Source organism: Saccopteryx bilineata, chromosome 5 (genome assembly GCF_036850765.1).
Source record: "Saccopteryx bilineata isolate mSacBil1 chromosome 5, mSacBil1_pri_phased_curated, whole genome shotgun sequence".
Lineage (NCBI taxonomy): Eukaryota > Metazoa > Chordata > Mammalia > Chiroptera > Emballonuridae > Saccopteryx > Saccopteryx bilineata.
In genome coordinates this window covers 109,343,890-109,363,804 of record NC_089494.1, presented here as the reverse complement: position 1 = coordinate 109,363,804, position 19,915 = coordinate 109,343,890, and positions in this window count along the sequence as shown.

The window sequence follows — 19,915 nt, the reverse complement described above, 5'->3', positions numbered from 1 at the left end:
ACGCTCAGGTAGAGGTTTGCAGTTGATAAGTCTCTATGGCAATGTCATGTATTGTGCTTTAGTCTCGTTGGGAGTCAAGGCTCATTAGCTTTCATAGGCTCCGACAGTGAGAGAGTCCGTGTTCCTGGAGCCTTTCTCCTAGTCTTTCCTTCCTCAATTAGTAGCCTGATAATCCAGCTATGGGGTTGTTGCTGCCTCTGCCTGAATAGTAAGAGGTTCAAAGAGCTTGCAACTCCCCACTCTATTTCCACTCAGCACAGGGCTCTGGGTAAGGCTCAGTCAGTCAGAGCTGCTAGCATAATCAGGCGGGCTTTCCGCCCACTCAAAGACCTCTGGCTCTGCCACTCTGTCCGGTAACACAGGCGGGCACCCACTTCCGGGGTGCTTGGAGGAAACTCTCATTCACTATCTGCGTGCGCAGACCAGGATATCCGGCCAGCAGTCTCACGCTCTGAGTGAAACCCCCAACCGCATGGAAATTTGCAGCGCTGGAATTCGCTCTCGCTCCGTCCCCGTGCGCGGCTTTTGCAAGGCACTGGGGCGGCCCGAGATTCCGCTTTTGCCCACACAAAGGCCCCTGACTCTGCCCCTCTGTGCGATAACACGGGCGCGCCCTGCCGAGGCACTCGGAGGAATCGCTCACTACCTATCTGCGCTCGCACACCAGGATATGAGGCCGGCCGCGTTTCCCTGAGTGAAACCCTCACCAGCACGGAAAATTTCCACCGTTGGAATTAGTTCTCGCTCCCTCCCGTGCGTGGCTTTCCCAGGGCGCTGGGGCTGCCCAGAGATTCTGCTTTCGGCCCACAGAAAGGCCTCTGACCCTGCCTCTCTGTGGGGCAACACGGACACCCACTTCTGGGGCTTAGGAAGAGATCTCTCGCCCACTAACTGCGCACCAACCAGGAGAACGGGTAAAATGGCTGCCCCGCTTGTGTTTCTTTGTTTGGGTTTGGCGCGAGTGTTAGCTTGTATTGCCCGGCTTGCCACAGGAACAGTTTTTCCTCCGCTAGGATCTCCATGCCACAGCCTGGTTCGGCCTTTTGTGCGCGGCCTGGATGTATTCACCCCCTTTGCCCGCCTCAGTTTCTATATTCACAGTTACCAGAGAAAGCCGCCCTGTTTAGGTTAGTGAGGAAGGCGGAGCATTTCTTACTCCCTATTTCCTTCAGGATTTGGTTATATATTTAGCCAATTTTTCACTCGACCATACCTTCGGGTGTATTGTGAAGCATCTGGAGACTCCAAGTATAGGTTTTTCTGTTTCTGGTTGAAGATCTTGTTGAGTTTTGGGGGAGATTTATCGGTATCGCTTCCTACTCCGCCATTACTCTGACGTCCATTTGTTGAGAATTTTAACATCTATTTTCATAATTAATATTGGACTATAATTTTCTTTATTTGTAGTTTCTCAATATGTTTTTAAAATTAGGATAATGCTGGATTTGTATAATGAGCTTGGGAGTCTTCCTTCCTCTGGAATTTTTTGAAATGGTTTAAAAAGGCTAGATGCTACTTCTTCTTTGAATTCACCTATAAAGTTACCCAGTCCAGGACTTTTGTTTACTGAAAGTCTTTTTATTGCTGCTTCAACCTTATTAATTGTAATCAGTCTATTCAGATTTTCTCATTTTTTCTGATTCAAGTTTGAAAGATTGTATGTTATCAGTATCCATTTTGCTCAGATTTTCCAATTAGTTGGCATATAGTTGTTCATAATATCTTCTTTAATCTATTAGCATATGTTGGTGTCAGTTGTTACTTCTTCTCTGTCATGTCTGATTTCTTTGAATTCTTTCTCTTTTTTTCTTGATGAGTCTGGTTAAAAGTATTTGAATACTATTTATCTTTTCAAAGAACTAACTCTAGTTTTCATTGTTCTTTTTTATTGCTTTTATAGACTCTTTTATTTACTTCTGTTATGATCTTTATTATTTCCTTTCTTCTACTCATTTGGGCTTTGTTTGTTGTTCTTTTTCAAGTTTCATTAAGTATAAAGTTAGATTGTTCATTTGAAATTTTTCTCTTTTCTTGAGGTAGGCTTGTAATGCTATAAATTTCCCTCTTAGTACTGCTTTTGCTGTGTCCCATAGGTTTTGGATTGTTGTGCTCTCATTTCCATTTGTTTCAAAGTAGATTTTAATTCTTTCCTTGATCTCATTGTTAACCCATTTCCTGTTTAATAACATGTTATATAGAGGCAATGTTTTTCAGGGGTTTATTTCTGTGATTATTTTTTAGTTTTATACCATTATAGTAAAAGATGTTTGATATTATTTAAATCTTTTTAAATTTTTTGACATTTGTTTTGTGACCTAATATGAACACCATTTCTATGTGGTCTATCCTAGAAAATGTTCCATGTACACTTGAAAAGAGTGTATATTCTGCTACTTTGGGGTAAAATTCTCTAAAGATATCAATTAAATTCTCTAAAGATGTCATTGAAGGATTCTGTTTCCTTGTTAATTTTCTGTCTAGACGATCTATCCAATGATGTCAATGGTGGGTAAAATTTTTGTACTATGACCATATTACTGTTGATCTATCCTTTTATGTCTATTAAGATTTGCTTTATATATTTAGGTGCTCTTATATTGGCTGCAAAAATGTTTTAAAAAATTGTATCCCCTAGTTAGATTGTTTCTTTATCTTTATGTAATGCCTTATCTCTTGCTATATCTTTTGTTTTGAAGACTATTTTGTACCATATAAGTATTGCTACCCCAGCTTTTTAAAAATTTCCATTCCACAAAATATATTTTTTTCATCTCTTTACTCTGTCTGTGTGCACTTTTTGTTTGAGGGAGTGTCACTTGTAGACAGAGTATATATGTGTCTTATTTCCTTATTCATTTAGCTACCTTGTTATTTTTGTTTTATTTTTAATTTATTGATTTTAGAATGAAAAAGAGGAGAGGAGAGAGAGAGAAACATAGATTTGTTATTCTACTTAGTTGTGCATTCACAACTTGCTTCCTATGTGTGCCCTGACTGGGAATCAAATCCACAACCTTAGAGTGTCAGGACAACACTCTAACCAACAGAGCTACTCAGCGAATGATACCCTATGTCTTTTGGTTGGTGTATTTAGGTATATATAAAGTGATTATTAATGATTATTATTGCCATTTCATTCTTTATAATTACATCTCTTCCTTCTCCTCCTCCTCTTCCTCCTCCTCCTCCTCCTCCCCCTCCTCCTCCTCTTCCCTTTAGAATTTCTTATAATACTAGTTTGATGGTAATTAACTCCTTTAGCTATTTTCTTGTCTGGGAAGCTTTTTATTTCTCCAATTTAAAATGATAGCCTTGCTAGGTAAAGTAGTCTTGGTTGTAATTCCATGCTTTTTTATCACCTTGAATATTTTATGCCAATTCCTCTGACTTAAAAATGTTAGATTGAAAAATCAGCTGACAGTCTTATGAGAGCCCCCTATGGGTAACTAACTGTCATTTTCTTGCACTTTTAGGATTTTTCTCTTTGTATTTAACCTTTGCCATTTTAATTACGATATGTTGGTATGGGCATCTTTGGGTTTATCTTGTTTGGAGTTGAGACTCCATGTACCTCTGGACTTATGTATCCTTTCCTTCACCAGGTGTGGAAAGTTTTCAGTACTTAGTTCTTTAAATAGATTGTCAATCCACTGCTCTCTCTTTTCTATTTCTAGTACCCTAATTATACTGATGTTATTACACTTCATGTTTTCCCAAAGGTCCATTAAATGATCTTTATTTTTTTAACTCTTTTTTTTCTGCTCTAATTGGGTGTTTTCTGCTATTGTGTCTTCCAAATAATTGATTCAATCCTTTACTTCATCTGACATATTGTTAATTCTTTCTAGAGTATTCTTTCAAAATTGTATTGGTCAATTCTAACTGGGTTCTATTTTATGGTTCTTTTTCATGCTATTGTGGTTCTCAGTATGTACCAATTTTGGGGACTGGGGCAAGTTAAATAATACTTCACATGTAAATACATATACTGTATTAACTATCTTGTATTTTTTTCAGGATTCTAATAATGTCTATAAAGCAAAGTGCACAAAATATGCTTTCAAACCTTATTACTATTGTATTATCATTATCATTATGGTATTGGATAGGTTTGGGACCATCAGATCTGATATATAAAGAAGAAATATATATAGAAAATGCCTGGTAGTAAGTACTCCATAATAAACTACAAAGAAAATAAGTTGCCACTATTTTTATATCTTCAGAAGTCAGTATTTCAAAATACAGCATTTTTGTAAAAATACACAACTTGTGGCCTTGGCCAGGTAGTCAGTTGGTTAGAGCATTGTCACAATGTATCAAGTTTGAGGGTTCAATTTCTGATCAGAACATATACATGAATCAGCCAATAAGTGCATATGGAACAACAAATTAATGTTTCTCTCTCTTTCTCTTCCTTTCTCTAAAATCAATATATAAAATTATAAAACAAAATACTAGTATATTTATAACATTATTGTAGTGTTCCAAAAGGATCAGGAGCATAAAAGTACTTTAAACATGCAAAGCATTAAATGTAAATACAGTATCAGAGTTAAAAAATATTTTAATTACTTTTGTATTATCTTGTTTAATGTGTACTTTAAAAAGCTTTATTTTGTATAATTATTTCTAGTGTACTAATAATCACAGTTTGAATCACTTCTCTAAAATGTTGACTATCAGACCCTTGTTCTAGGGTAAAAAAAAAGACTTACAACAACTGTAGTAAAAGAAGTAAAGCATATATTTTCAGAAAAGAATTTAACTGTGAGAATACACTATTTTGGGGGAATGTATTTTGAAAAGCCACTTAGGGTGCAAGGTAAAAAGAAATCTCTCCCCATTATCTACTCCCCTTCCTGGCAAGAAACCATACTTGAGGAACAATGGATTGTGACAGTTCTGCTAACCACCCGGGGTTCTTTTTGCTGACTGGTATAGATAGGTAAGCAGGGGGTGTTAGTTACATATCTTAACAGCATAAAGAGGATTTTTAGGCTCCATGGGAAGGTGATAAGTAGGCTGGGAAAATCTCTGATGGGAAGACAGAGCGATTCTACAAGCAATTTTATTAAGTAGGAAGGAGCGCGTGAACCTCTTCCCCATCTTACAACTGGATCTTCAGTAAAATATAGAGTGGGACAAAAGTAGGCTTACAGTTGTTTGTATGAAAAATAAGTCAACAATTAACATATAATAATACAAGAATAAACTCTGTGTTTTGTGTATGTACAACTCAAAAGTATTTTTGCCCCTCCCTGTAGCTATCTCTCCTTAATTTTTTATTTAAAACTGTTTAGAGAAAGTGCAGCAAAAAAAAAAATGTGTGAGGAGCACAGCTGATCAGTGTCTAAGTCCAGAGTGTCCAGAAAGCTGACTCTTTGACATGAAATAATATTATTTCCAAGGGAAGTTCAGAATGGTTGTCACTTTAATACTGGTTTTTATGACAATATGATCATATATGAATGCAAGACCTCTCATATTTAAAATAATAATAACAATAAGGTCTTCAATATCTCTTTTTTTATAGTTTTCTTTTAAAAAAAAATCTTTCTCTTTAACCGTCATAAGGGAAGACAGAGGAGAAACAAGGGAACCGGAAAAATAAATGACAGTTGGACTAAGTGTTGTCAACTGGTGCTTAATATTAATGGTTGCCACCTCTTTCTGTAGTCATCCTAAATTATGAGTATAAAAGACTAAAATCTACATTTCAGGACCTTGGCTGGTTGCTCAGTCAGTTAGAGCATCGTCCTGAAATGCCAAGGCTGTGGTTCAGTCCCCAGTTGGGGCACACATGAGAAGCAACCAATGAATGCATAAATAAGTGTAATAACAGATTATGTATCTCTCTCTCTCTCTCTCTCTCTCTCCAATCAATAAAAATTTTTAAAAAATCTAAATTCCCTAATCTCCCTCCAATCTAGGAATATGGATAAATATAGGCTCTCAGAGTAAGATCGCTGGTGTGAGATCAGGAATGCAAACTGAGGTAAAGGCATTCTTCAGAGTCTGCAAGTAGGATGTGAACTCCAGGTGCTACTTGTCACCTACTTAGGCCAGGCAGGGGGTGGGGGCAGCAGTGATGGCTGCAGAGGAAGCAGCAGTTTTCGGACTTGCAGGTCAGCGCTATAGCAATGATCCCCAAATGCTGCTTTAACAGGCTTTTGAATAATTTTATAAACACCCAATTTCCTGTATTAAATCCCATCCTGTCTGAAGTGACTATCACAGATGTCTGTTTCTTACACTAAATCTAAATAATATAATGACAAATTATAGTAGAAAGCCCATACCAATAAATCTCTAGCTTTAAAGTCAACAGTTTAATTCATAATTGCCATGATCTCTCTCCAAACTGTTCTATAAGAGAAAGAAAAGCAACTTACTTTTTTGCTAGCTTAATTTGTTTAATTCTATTAATATTTAGAAAACATCCACTAGGCGATAAGATTACTTATTCTATTTATAAAAATATTTGCCACATGGGATATGAAATTCTATATTTTAAAACATTCAGTCACCCTCAATAAAACAAGCAGCAGCCATTAATATAGTCAAATTCAAGAGAAAGTTTTAAAAAGCAACTTGAACAATGTTTGCATGTGAACATCTTAACAAAGTAGGGAATCCAGGTAAATATCTTCACCACCCTCAAGCAAAACATACCTAGGACATGGTGCTTGTTCGTTCCTTTTTGGAATCATTTATCTCATATGAAATTCTTACTCTGCCCTCACTCACCTACCCACATCTCTAACATCCTTAGTAGACCAGATGAATTCTTACCTCCTCCACGGAGATTTTCCTGACACACACACATAATTTTTTTTTTATCTGTCATTTGATAATTCCCATACTTATGCCATGTTCCAATCTTTCTGATATGACACTTTTTTTTTAACATTTCTTTTTTTTTTAATTTTTTAAAAATTTTATTTATTCATTTTAGAGGAGAGAGAGAGAAGGAGAGAGAGAGAGGAGAGAGAGACAAGGGGGTAGAGCTGGAAGCATCAACTCCCATATGTGCCTTGACCAGGCAAGCCCAGGGTTTCGAACCGGCGACCTCAGCATTTCCAGATCGACGCTTTATCCACTGCACCACCACAGGTCAGGCCTGATATGACACTTTTATTTGTACTGAATTTCTGTTGGATATAAAAACACAATTATAACTCCTTGAAATCTATCCAGATGCTGAATTTTTTTTTATTTTGATTGTTTTTATTTGTTGGCTTGTTAGTTTTGTCATTGCTACATCTACAGATCCTAGCAGAGTGTTTAGTATTTGGTATGCTCTCAATAAATATTTGCTAAAAAATAAATAAATTCTGTTGTTAACAGCGATTGGTCCACTGAAAACCCAAGCACCCGTGTCCATTACAAGCTTGCTCACCAGACTAAAGTTCTCAACACACCTGCATTCTGGGTGGCTACATGTCTGTTTCCTATCAGTAGAGTATAAGCAGAACTGAGGTTTGTGACTTCTCAGCTATAGTAGTAGAAGCAGGTCCTTCTCACTTCCAATGGCTAGAAACTACGTGATCAAAGGCCCTTGATATCAAGAATAAAGAAGACACGATTCTTGAGTTCCCAGCTGGGAAAACAAAGCACTCATTCATCAAGAAAATCCATTTTGCATACTTACTTGAGTTAGAAGTAAAAATGTATTTTTGTTATCCACACGAAGATCAGCACATAACTTTTTATAGAAGTTTTACTCATACTAGCTAATAACCAGAAATAATCCAAATGTTCCTTAACCAGTAAACAGACAAGGATATTGTGGCACATCCTTTCAATGGAATACTACTCAGCAATAAAAATAAATGTATTAGTGATATATGGAACAACATGGAGGAATCTCAGAAAACATTATAGTAAGTAAAAGAAGGCAGACACAAAAAAGCTATATAACAAATGAGTCTATTAGCATAATATAAATTATTATATATTAACTTTAATATAATAGTAATATAACATTTTTAAAAGGCAAAATCATAGAAGCAAAAGTCATGGCTGTAGTTGTCAGTTTCTGGAAATGGAGTGGATTCACTCTTCAGGTCACAAAGGAACTTTTTGAGGTGATAGAAACGTTCTATAACTTAATAGTTATGGTGAGTACATAGCTGTGAATATTTGTCAAATTTCATCAAATTGTACACTTTAAAAGAGTGAATTTGGCCCTGGTCAGTTGGCTCCATGGTAGAGTGTCGGCAAGCATATGGATATCCTGGGTTCAATTCTTGGCCAGGGCACACAGAGCAAGCACCCATCTGCTTCTCCACCCCTCTCCCTCTCACTTTGTTCTCTCTCTCTCTCTCTCTCTTTCTCTCTCTCTCTCTTCTCCTCCCCTCCTGTAGCAGCCATGGCTTGATTAGAGCAAGATGGCCCCAGGCACTGAGGACATCCTCAGGCACTAAAAAGTGGCTCTGGGTGCAACGAAGCAAGGACCCCAGATGGGCAGAGCTTCACCCCCTAGTGGGCTTTCTGGGTGGATCCCAGTTGGGGCACATGTGGGAGTCTGTCCCTGCCTCCCCATCTCTCACTAAAATAAAAAATAATAATAATAAAATGAGTGAATTTGACTATTTATAAAACATTCATCATTAGATAAGATTTTTATTTAATCTACCATGTTAAGACATTGAAATACTGGAATTTATTTGATACACAGGCAAATGTGTTGGCATCATCCTAAGCTAATACATGTGTGAAGGAAGAAGAAAATCAAGCACCATACCAGAGGCTGCTTCTCTATGTTCTGAAAGCCCTGCATGTTGCTGAGCTCATAATTAATGCTCAAAAAAAATGTGTTGAAGTAGATTTAATTTCTCTCTCACAGTATTTGCATTCTGCAGTTTGCCTACAATCATTTATATACCAATTCATCTATTGCCTCCTACCACTGCATCCTATAAAACAAAAGCTGCCAAACCCTGAACTCTGCAAACATGTTTTTCAAATACTTTTCATGCAAGCAATCAGGCATTGGCCTGTTTTATTCATGAGACAATTTTTCTTTCTAGCCACTAAAACCACTTAAACATTTAATATCCATAAAGCTGCTTTAATTTTTTAAGAACACAAAAGGGGATTCCATTGCATTGAATATGCAATTATAGATATTTGGTGTCATAGCAACAAGCCTCATTGTGCCATTCAGAATTGACTTGCTTAGTGTAGTTTTCAAACAAATCATCTGACCTTCTTGGTCACCTTTCTTATTCACAGATTTAGAATCCTAGGCTTCCAACACTGCCCTTCCACCTTGAAACCATCCTTTTCTACCTTGAGAGGAGTTAATGCCTCTACCATTTCATTGAATCTGTATCCCAACGTTAACCAGAGCAAATGAAAGGGGAGCGAGGAGGCGGGAGGAAGAACTTGAAGAAGCAGATTCTTTATTTAGTAAGATTTTCTAGAAAGTATTCTCCAAGAATGTGCAGAGTTAGAATACCAAGGTAGATTAAATAGATGATAGTGAAGGCTTTAGAAGCATCCAGAATTGCACTGGAATCCCAACTTGTATACTTAACCCTTTGAGTACTGAGTTTTTTTCATGCTCGGTGACCCCCAAGAGTGAGTATTTTTTTTCAAAACATGACATTAGTTCCAGTTACAGTTTTATTAACTTAAAATCATGTTTGTTTGATAATCAATTTATGGAAACAAGAATATACATTTGCCATTTTTTTAATGTTGCTTTAGATATTTTTTAATTTTTTTATTTAGATAATTAAATTTAACAGGGCAATATTGGGTCAATCAGAGTACGCAGATTTAGAGAAAACATCTCCACATCATTTGGATAGTCAATTATGCTGTGTACCCATCAACCAAAGTCAAATTATCTTCTGTCACCATATATTTTGTTTCTTTTTAAGCTCCTCCCCTCCCTCCCATCACTCTCCCTCTCCACCCTTTTCTTCCCCCTGTTAACCACTGCACTTTTGTCTAGATCCATGAATCTCAATTTTGTGTCCTATCTATGTGTGAAATCATACAGTTCTTAGCTTTTTCTGATTTACTTATTTCACTCAGTATAATGTTATCAAGGTCCATCCATGTTGTCGTAAATGATACTATGTCATCATTTCTTATGGCTGAGTAGTATTCATTGTATATATGTACCACACCTTCATTATCCAATCCTCTATTGAAGGGCATTTTGGCTGTTTCCATGTCTTGGCCACCGGAAACAATGCTGCGATGAACATGGAGGTGCATGTGTCTTTACACACCCATGTTTTCAAGTTTTGTGGGTATATACCTGGTAGAGGAATTGCTGGGTCATATGGTAGTTCTATTCTTAATTTTTTGAGGAACCACCATACTTTCTTCCATAATTGTTGCACTAATTTACATTCCCACCAACAGCAAATGAGGGTTCCTTTTTCTCCACAGCCTTTCCAGCACTTGTTATTCCCTGTCTTGTTGATAATAGCTAATCTAACAGGTATGAGGCGGTATCTCATTGTAGTTTTGATTTGCATTTCTCAAAGAGCTAGTGATATGAGCATTTTTTCATATATCTGTTGGCCATGTGTATTTCTTGTTGGGAGAAGTGTCTGTTCATCCATTTTTTTTATTGGATTGTTTGTTGCTGAGTTTTATGAGTTCTTTATATATTTTGGATATTAGTCCCTTAACTGAGCTGTTGTTTGAAAATATCATGTTCCGTTTAGTTGGCTGCCTATTTGTTTTGTTGACAGTTTCTGTTGCTGTGCAGAAGCTTAGTCTGATGTAGTCCCATTCATTTATTTTTTCCTTTACTTCCCTTGCCTTTAGAATCAAATAAAAATTTTTGTTATCTGGATAGTCAGGAGGCACAAGGACATACATGAACATTTGTACTACTCGAAGGGTTGATAGTTCTGTGAAATGGGCCAGTAATTTAAGTTCTCTGAGTCTAGGTTTTCTCATCTGAAAAAATATGAGAAACCACCTGACCACAAGGAATAAGTATTTTACATATTTATCCTCCCAAGAGCTTCTGCACTGATAAAGAAGACCCAACAGAGGATATGTTTAATCAAAAAGAATAATTTTTTTAAGGGAAGACTGTCAAGGTGTAAAAATATTAGGTCACTTCTGCATCTCAGGGTTAAGAGTAGTCTACAGGTGGAAACCCTTCCAAATTTGAAACAATTTCTTGTGATATAAAGAGAGACATGAATAATAATAACAACAAAGCCCAACCCCATATGGTCAGGAACACTATTTTTTTTTTCATAGTTGCCCCAGCCCGGAATCTGACATGTGATCAAAGTCATGAAATATTGAATAAAAATAGGGATTCTGGACTCACATCACCATAACAGTTGCTATCATCCCAAAGGATCTAGTTTTCTTATATAGGAAGAAATTATCTGAAATGGTACTTCTAGCTCTAAAATATAATAGCTTATAGCTCCTAAAAGTCACAGGGCAGTAAGTGGTCATCTAGTCTAATGCTATTTTCACTGTCACTGTTTTTACCCCCAGCAGGAGGGCACTTAAATCTTCCAAGATGGATTGTTGCCCACCCTTTTGATGGAAGAGATAGACATGATCTTGGATGATATTTTGGTGTCTCTCCTTACATACTGTTAATAATCCCCTACCTTATAAAAATGGGCAGTACCTTACTAACTGAAATGTCAACTTGACATACCAAGATTACAGTTACTCTAAGAACAGGGTCAAATACCTGAGAAAAAGCAATTTGTATTCTGAGGTCGGCCACAGTCCTTGCAATTCTGCACAGCACCTTGACATTATCAGAGCTCTGTGGAAGTAAAATCTGTCTCTCAAGACAGATCTTTACACTGGTCAGACAATTAATGAGAAAGGCTACTAAAGCTAATCTATGGTTGTTCACAATTGAAAAGGAGCTCCCTGAAAAAACAGACTGAGAAAAAAGACATTAGAATAGAGAAACCAAGCTGGGTGATGGCACTTTCCCCCACTTTGTGCTGGGTGACAGGCAGACAATGTGAACAGATGACAGATGAATCAGTAATGTGGACAAATAGGAGGGAGAAAAAGCTGTCCTCTGAAGCACAGGGACATTCCTGGGAACTTTGCCTGACTCAGAGGAGTACAACTGCTTTGTGTGTTAATTAAGTACTCAGTCATTCATAGGACTAAAGGAATGTAATTTGTGATTTTAAAGCTTTTTAATGCTAATTAAACAAACGTTGTTCTCCTCACCCTTCCCCGTAATGAAATCCCTACCTTAAGTCCTTATGACAAAGATGATTAATAGAAAGCTTGGTTGAAATTGCTCAGTTTTGACATTTGAATAATAATGGAACAGTTGAGCATGGTTTAGGAGGGTGAAATGGGGTGGATAGGACACGAAGCAGAACAGGGAAAGCAAAACGGCACGTTAGTCAGGCTTCAACAGGCTATGCTACGTGAAAAACTCTGAAGCACACATCAAAACTCTAATTCTTAAGTTTACTCCAACAAAGGGTGTTTCTAGACTGGGAGCTTTCCCAGGACATCTGACCTCCACGCAGCACCTTCGTGAATCTGGACTCTTAGATCTGGTAACTCTGCCGTCTCACACAAAGTTTCTTCAGACACTAGTACAGAGAAAGAGGGAGTAGAAAACTAGCCATGGCTAAGCTGAGCACTGAGGAGCCACTGAGCCATTTCACCCACAGGTGTTGTAAAGTACCAAAGGCTACAGAATTAATATTAATATTTTAGGAGGCTTGGAGAACATTTTATTAATTTGGGTTAAGAGAAATTGTGAGAATAGTCTCTGTGCTGTGTGATTAGCATAACTAGGATGGCTCTTGCCATTGTATTGTAAATGAAAAGGGAAGGAAGCATGGATTCCCTGACATTCCACCACACCTGTGGGGAAAGGGGTGAGTGGCTAGCCAGGTGCAGGAAGAGAAAAGCCAAAATAAACCTTTTCTTATAGCAATGAGTCATTTGCGGGCATTTGTCCCCACCGAAACTACTTCTCCTATGTAAATGTGTGTGTGACTCTGGACAGAGAGATAGCAGATAAACACTAGATAATATAGGAATGCCTTTAATATGTAAAGAGACATCTTTCTACCATTGTGTTGGCTTGTAAACTTTGTTTTCCCCAAAATAATGTATAGCTTGCAAATTGAACGTGGTCCTATTATGTTAAAGGACATATGACTATAACCAATAGCGGTAAGGGGCTCCTAATTGCAATTTTTGCTTCTGTACTTCCCACTTACAAAACTATAAAAACTAAGTAGAACAAAGGGCTGGCGCGCTCTCCGTCAGATTTCTGTCGGAGTTCCCGCCGCTTGGCCAAGCTAGACAATAAAGCTTTAATGTGTAAACGACGGACCTTGCTTCTGTCTTCCATAATTTGGGTCCCTCTGAATTTGGATTAACAAGCACCAGACAGAAGAGCTTTGAAGAAAACAAGACACACTACCTACTCCCTGGCCCCCAAAGCCATCGAACTGAGAAGCTGTCCTTTCCCTGGTGTGGGGCAGCTGTGTTAGGTTTGCTCACGGAGTTACCAGCTGCAAGCACTTTGCCTGATTGGTGCGTGAGTGCTTCACTGCAGCATGTGTGTATGGCCTATATAAGGCTATGGGTGCTTGTGTTCAGTGGGATTGCAGATGTGCAGATTGCCTGCCCACCACTGTGAGCGGTCATTTTGCTGTTTGTTTGCCTGAGAGGCGGTTTTCCCTGCCTGTGTGCTTGTCTGCTGTTGTGAGACTTTATTAAATGAAATGGCCCAATGCTTTTCAGCTCTGCAGTTTTTCTACCATCTGCCCGAATCCAATGTGAACCTGCCTGGCCTCAGCCACCCCATTATATCTGGATTCTGCAACGTCACTACAAAGAACCCTGCAGGCCTAACTCCTCCTGCAATGCTTAAAATTAGATCAATTTCTATGAACATTTTACATGTTAACATTTAAATTCCAAAGAAAGGCTACAGGCCATTCTTGGAGCCCAGCATGAGAAAAAGAGGGAAAGAGCAGCAGTTACTGGGGACAGTGGAGCAGATGTGCATCATTACTCTGATGCCTATAACTGCTGAGATTCCTGAAAGACCCAGACATGTATTAACCTGAACTTCTTCAGTTGGTGCCCTTAGTCCCTACACAAAACTCAGACAGTCCAGGTGTCAGTGCCAGCATGGCCACTATGAAGACCCAAATGAGGGTGTGCACTCAGCAGCTCTGCAAACCTAGCTTTCCAGTTGACCTGGGAAGTGGTCAGCACAGAGCCAGCACATACTGCCCCTAAATGTCAGCTCATGTGTAAAGTTTCCATTTTCCATAAACTAACCTTGAGTCCTCTTAACGACATAGGATCTGGAACCAGACTCACCACATGGCTGCTCCAGCCCATCCAGCCCCTTGCCAAGCGTCATAGATCACCTCAAACCCGGGTCTCCCAGTCGGTCCCAGAGACAGCCAGGGACTGCAGGGGGCTCCCGAACTGGTCTCTGACCAGATGCCTGTCTTTTACTGAAAAGACTCTTTAATGTTGACCATTTGTTTCATTTTTATTTTTTAAAATAAAACTCCTTCTGTGTTGGGGATCCCTTAGGCCAAGTCCAGTTCAGCAATTTTGTAGAACTTCTCATAGGACTCAGCAGAGAGTTAGTCACACTCATGGCTGCATTCTGCCACGGTGAGAAGATACAAAGCAAAATCAGCGAAGGGGAAAGGTGTGTGAGGGGCAGTCCACAGGAGCCCAGCACAGCTTCCAAGGGACCTACGCAGGACACCCTAAATTCCTCCAGCATCAAAGCACAGGAACATGTGTGAACTGTTGTCGACCAGAGAAATCATTAGAGCCTGTAATGCTGGTGGCCAAGGCCAGGCAGGTCCACGTGGGATTCCGGCAGATGGTAAAGAAACTGCAGAGCTGGAAAGGGCTGGCCCATTCCATTTAATAAAGTCTCACTATGGCAGATAAGCACACAGGCAGGGAAAACTGCCTCTCGGGCAAATACACAGCAAAATGGCCCCTGACAGTGGCAGGCAGGCAATCCATGCATCTGCAATTCCCCATCTCTAATTTCTCTCCAGCACAAGCACCCATAGCCTTATATAGGCCATACACACATAGCACAGTTTACGTACCCACAGACCAATCAGGCAAAGTTCCTATGGCTGGTAACCCCATGAGCAAGCCTAACACAGCTGCCCCACAGATACTAACATATACATTATAAAAAGTGTGATGTCAGATAGTGACAAGAACTCTGAAAAAACCCAAACCAGAGTGTGGGGATGGAGACAACAGAAAAGGAACTGCTGAGAAAGTAGTTGGGAAAGGTCTTGGTCACAGGGTACATTTAAGAAGAGACCTGAGTCATGGGATGAGAGGCAAGCCATGTGACTCTCAGAGCTTCCCAGACACTGGGACAAGGGAGTACAAAGTTTGTGAGATGGGAGTGTGTGAGAGCAGCAGCAAAGACACCAGTAGGGCTGGAGAGTGGTAGTGGATGAAATTGAAGAGCTAGAAAAATATCCAAAGTCTTCACCTTGGCCAATAAGATCCTCTACAACCTGCTCCTGAATAAGTGTAACTAGATGCCAACAGAAAGTTTAACAAGAGAAAGGGGAACACGAGAGGGGAAAGATCTACTTTGTAGAAAACTGAGTAAGTGTGGTCATACTTCCTGCCTACAAGGGGCTCCCGGTCTAACAGTTCTGTCAATTACAATGATAGTATATGATGAGTTACTTCCTAAAAGTGAAGTATGGAAAAGAACAAAGTTGAAGGGCTAACACAATCTGATTTAAACATTTAAAATAAAGCTTTATAAATGTAAATAGTGTAGTATTGACATAAAGACAGGTAAATGAATCAATGCAGTAGAATAGTCTTGAATTAGACTGATAAGTATACAAACAATTGAGTTTTTACAACAGTCAAACTGATTTTGATAAAGGCAATTTAGTGGATAAAGCAAAGTCTATTCAGCAAATGGTATTGGAATAGCTGAATATACACAATCAGAAAAATAACTTGGATTCATACCTCATATCATATACAAAAATTAACTTGAAATTGTGGACCTACATGTAAAACTTATAACATGTCTAGAAAAAAATACAGAAGAAATATGTGTGGCCTTGAATTAGGCAAAGATTTCTTAGATACACAATCAAAAGCATGATCTGTTAAAAGACAAATTGATAATTTAACTTTACCAAAATGTAAAACTTCTCTCTTCAGATGACTATGAGGAAACTGGAAAGACAAGCTTACAGACAGGGAGAAAATACTTAAGAAGTGAAAAGGTATTATCTGTGATAAAGAACATATATCTAGAAAATGTAACAGAACTCTCAAAACTCAGTAAGAAAATAACCCAATTTTTAATCATTGGCAAAAGTTTAAACAGGAATTTCACCAAAAAAGATATACAGATGGCAAATAAAAACATGGAAAGATATTTAATACTTTAACCACAATGAGGTACCACTATATACCTATCAAAATGTTTCATATTTAAAACCAGTAATTATTCTAAGCTCTAGCAAGGATGTGGAATACCAGGAAGTCTCATATACTGCTAGTGGGGATGTAAAATGTTACAATCACTTTGGAAAACAGTTTGGCAGTTTCTTAAAAACTTAAATGTATATGATTCAGCTCTTCCACTTCTAGGTATTTAAACAAGATAAATTGAAGCATATATTCATATGAAGACTTATATATGAGCCCTGGCCAGTTGGCTCAGTGGTAGAGTGATGGCCCGGTGTGTGGATGTCTCTGGTTCAATTCCTAGTTAGGGCACGCAGAAGAAGCGACCATCTGCTCCTCCACCCCTCCCCCTTTTGTGTGTGTGTGTGTCTCTCTCTCTCTTTCTTTCTTTCTTTCTCTCTCTCCTATCCTCTTCCCCTCTTTCAGCCAAGGCTCAACTAGAGCAAGTTGGCCCTGGGTGCTGAGGATGGCTCCGTGGCCCCAGCCTCAGATGCTAAAAAAAAAAAAAAAAAAATGGCTCCTGTTACAATGGAGCAAGGTCCCCAGATGGGCAGAGTATCACCCCCTAGTGGGCTTGCCAGGTGGATCCCTGTCTGGGCAAATGTAGGAATCTGTCTCTGCCTCCCCTCCTCTCACTGAATAAAAAAAAAAAGAAAAAGTCTTATACATGACTGTTCATAGAAACTTCATTTGGAAGAGACTCAATAAGAAACAACCTAAATGTCCAGCAGTAAGTGAACTGTCCAGCAATAAGTGAACTGCTAAATTGCGGTATAACCATACAGCATAAAAAAATGAACTAGCCCTGGCTTGTTTGCTTAGCGGTAGAGCATCAGCCCAGCATGTGGATGGCCTGGGTTACATTCCCGGTCAGGGCACACAAGAGAAACACCCGCCTGCTTCTTCACCCTTCTCCCCTCTCCTTTCTATCTATCTCTCTTCCCTTCCTGCAGCCAGGGCTCCACTGGAGCAAAGTTGGCCCAGGCACTGAGGATGGCTCCATGGCCTCTGCCTCAGGCTCTAGAATGGCTCCAGTTGTAATGGAGCAATGCCCCAGATGGGCAGAGCCTCGCCCCTTAGTGGGCATGCCAGGTGGATCCCGGTCAGATGCATGAGGGAGTCTGTCTCTCTGCCTCCCCTCTTCTCACTTCAGAAAAATACAAAAATAAAAAATAACAAATGAACTTTGTTGAGACACGCAAGAACATGGCTGATTCTCAAAAATAATCATCTGTGAAAAAGAAGCCAGAAATAAAAAGAAAGCACACTGAATAATTCCATTTATTTAAAAGTCTAGAAACTGCAAACTAATTTAGAGTGACAGAAAGTAGGTAAGTGAATGCCAATGGGCTGGGGTAGAGAAAGGGTGGTAGGAGATGTTATAAAAGGGCATGAAGACATTTTTAAAGTGATAGATATGTTCATTATTTGATCATGGTGATGGTTTCACAGATCAATCTATCTATACATAGATATATAGAAGACATAGAGATATATAGCAAAATTTATCTAATTATACATCTCAAATTTCTGCAGCTTACTGTATGGCAATTGTCCCTCAAAGCTATTATTTCTTAATTTTATTTAGAAATTTTTTTTCATTTTGTGGCATTTTGTAAGCTTTTTACTTCACTTTTCACCTCATTAGCATTTTCCCCAACTCTGGCTCTCCATTCTATGTAGTTTTTGTTTCACTTAATACAATAGAATTTTCATTTTACACTGTATTTTTTCTTTTTTTCTATTTTTCTTCTTTTCTCTTTCACTGTTTCTCTCATTCAACCATCATTTACAAACAAATTATTTTACTCTTAATCCAAATTTTTTCCTTGTAGCATTTTGTGGAATCTTACTTCATTTTTTGCCTCTTTGTCACTTCCCCCCACCTCAGGACCTCTGTTCTATGTAGTTTTTGTTCCACTTAACACAATAGAATTTTCAGTTTTTCACTGTATTTTCTCAAATTTTTTTTTATATCAACTCTTATCAGTGTTATTAACAATATCATTCTCAAATACAATTAAGAAAAAAGAAATCAAATATCATGGATAAAAAGGACAGGGATGTAGCTCAGACAGATGAGGAAAAATGTATAGAAAAAAACTTCAATAGCTTGGAAACCTTGGAGTTAAATGACAGAGAATTTAAAATTGAAGTACTAAAAATACTCAGGGATATATAAAAAAGCACAGAAAGGCAAGTTAGGGAACTCAAGAAACAATTCAACAAACAGAAAGAATATATCACCAAGGATACTGAAACTATGAAAACAAATCAAACAGAGATGAAAAACTCAATTCATGAACTGAAAAACAAAGTAACAAGCTTAGCTAATAGAACAGGCCAGATAAAGGAGAGAATTAGTGACATAGAAGACAGGCAACTAGAGACACTACAGAGAGAAGAGAAGAGAGACTCAAGAATTAAAAAAAATTTTAAAAGCCCTACAGGAATTGTTTGATTCCATCAGAAAGAGCAACATAAGAATAATGGGTATATCAGAAGGAGAAGAGAGAGAAAATGAAATGGAGAACATATTCAAACAAATAGTAGATGAGAACTTCTCAAGCTTGTGGAAAGAACTAAAGCCTCAAATTCAAGAAGCAAACAGAACACCAAGTTACCTTAACCCAAAAGGACCTACTCCAAGGCACATCATAATAAAACTGGCAAAAATCAATCACAAAGAAAAAATTCTCAAGGCAGATAGGAAAGAGAAGAATACAACATATAGAGAAAGGCCCATTAGATTATTATCAGATTTCTCAGCAAAACTCTATAAGTTAGAAGAGAGTGGACCCCAATATTTAAAGTTCTGAAAGAGAGGAAATTCCAGCCAAGAATACCATACACATGAAAGCCATTCTTCAAATATGCAGGAGAAATAAAAACATTTCCAGATACAGAAAAGATGAGGAAATTTATTACCAGAAAACCCCCGCTTCAGGAATACTAACAGGAGTTTTCCAACCAGATACAAAGAACAAAACTACAAGTAAAACCTCCATCAAGATTGCAATAAAAACAAGATTAATCTGTGACAACAAAAAAAGGGGGGGGGAGAGGACAAAGATTAACAGTAGCAAAGGAGGATTGAGTGCAGAAGCACTCATGAGATAATGTACTACAATGAACATGATATGTATCCTTTCTATTACTTAATGGTAACCACCCCTGAAAAAACCACCACAGAAGCACAGGGCTTGAAAAAAAAAAGTAACAGAGGAAAAAAGTATGAATTACAAGAAAACAAATAAAAATGATAGAAAAACAAAAGAGAAGAACCAAACAAGATACAAAATTATCAGAAAGCAATATATAAAATGGCAATAGGAAACTTTCAAATATCAATAACTACACTAAATGTAAATTGATTGTACTCACCAATAAAAAGACACAGAGTAGCAGAATGGACTAAAAAAAATCCAACTGTATGCTGCCTACAAGAAACACATCTAAGCAACAA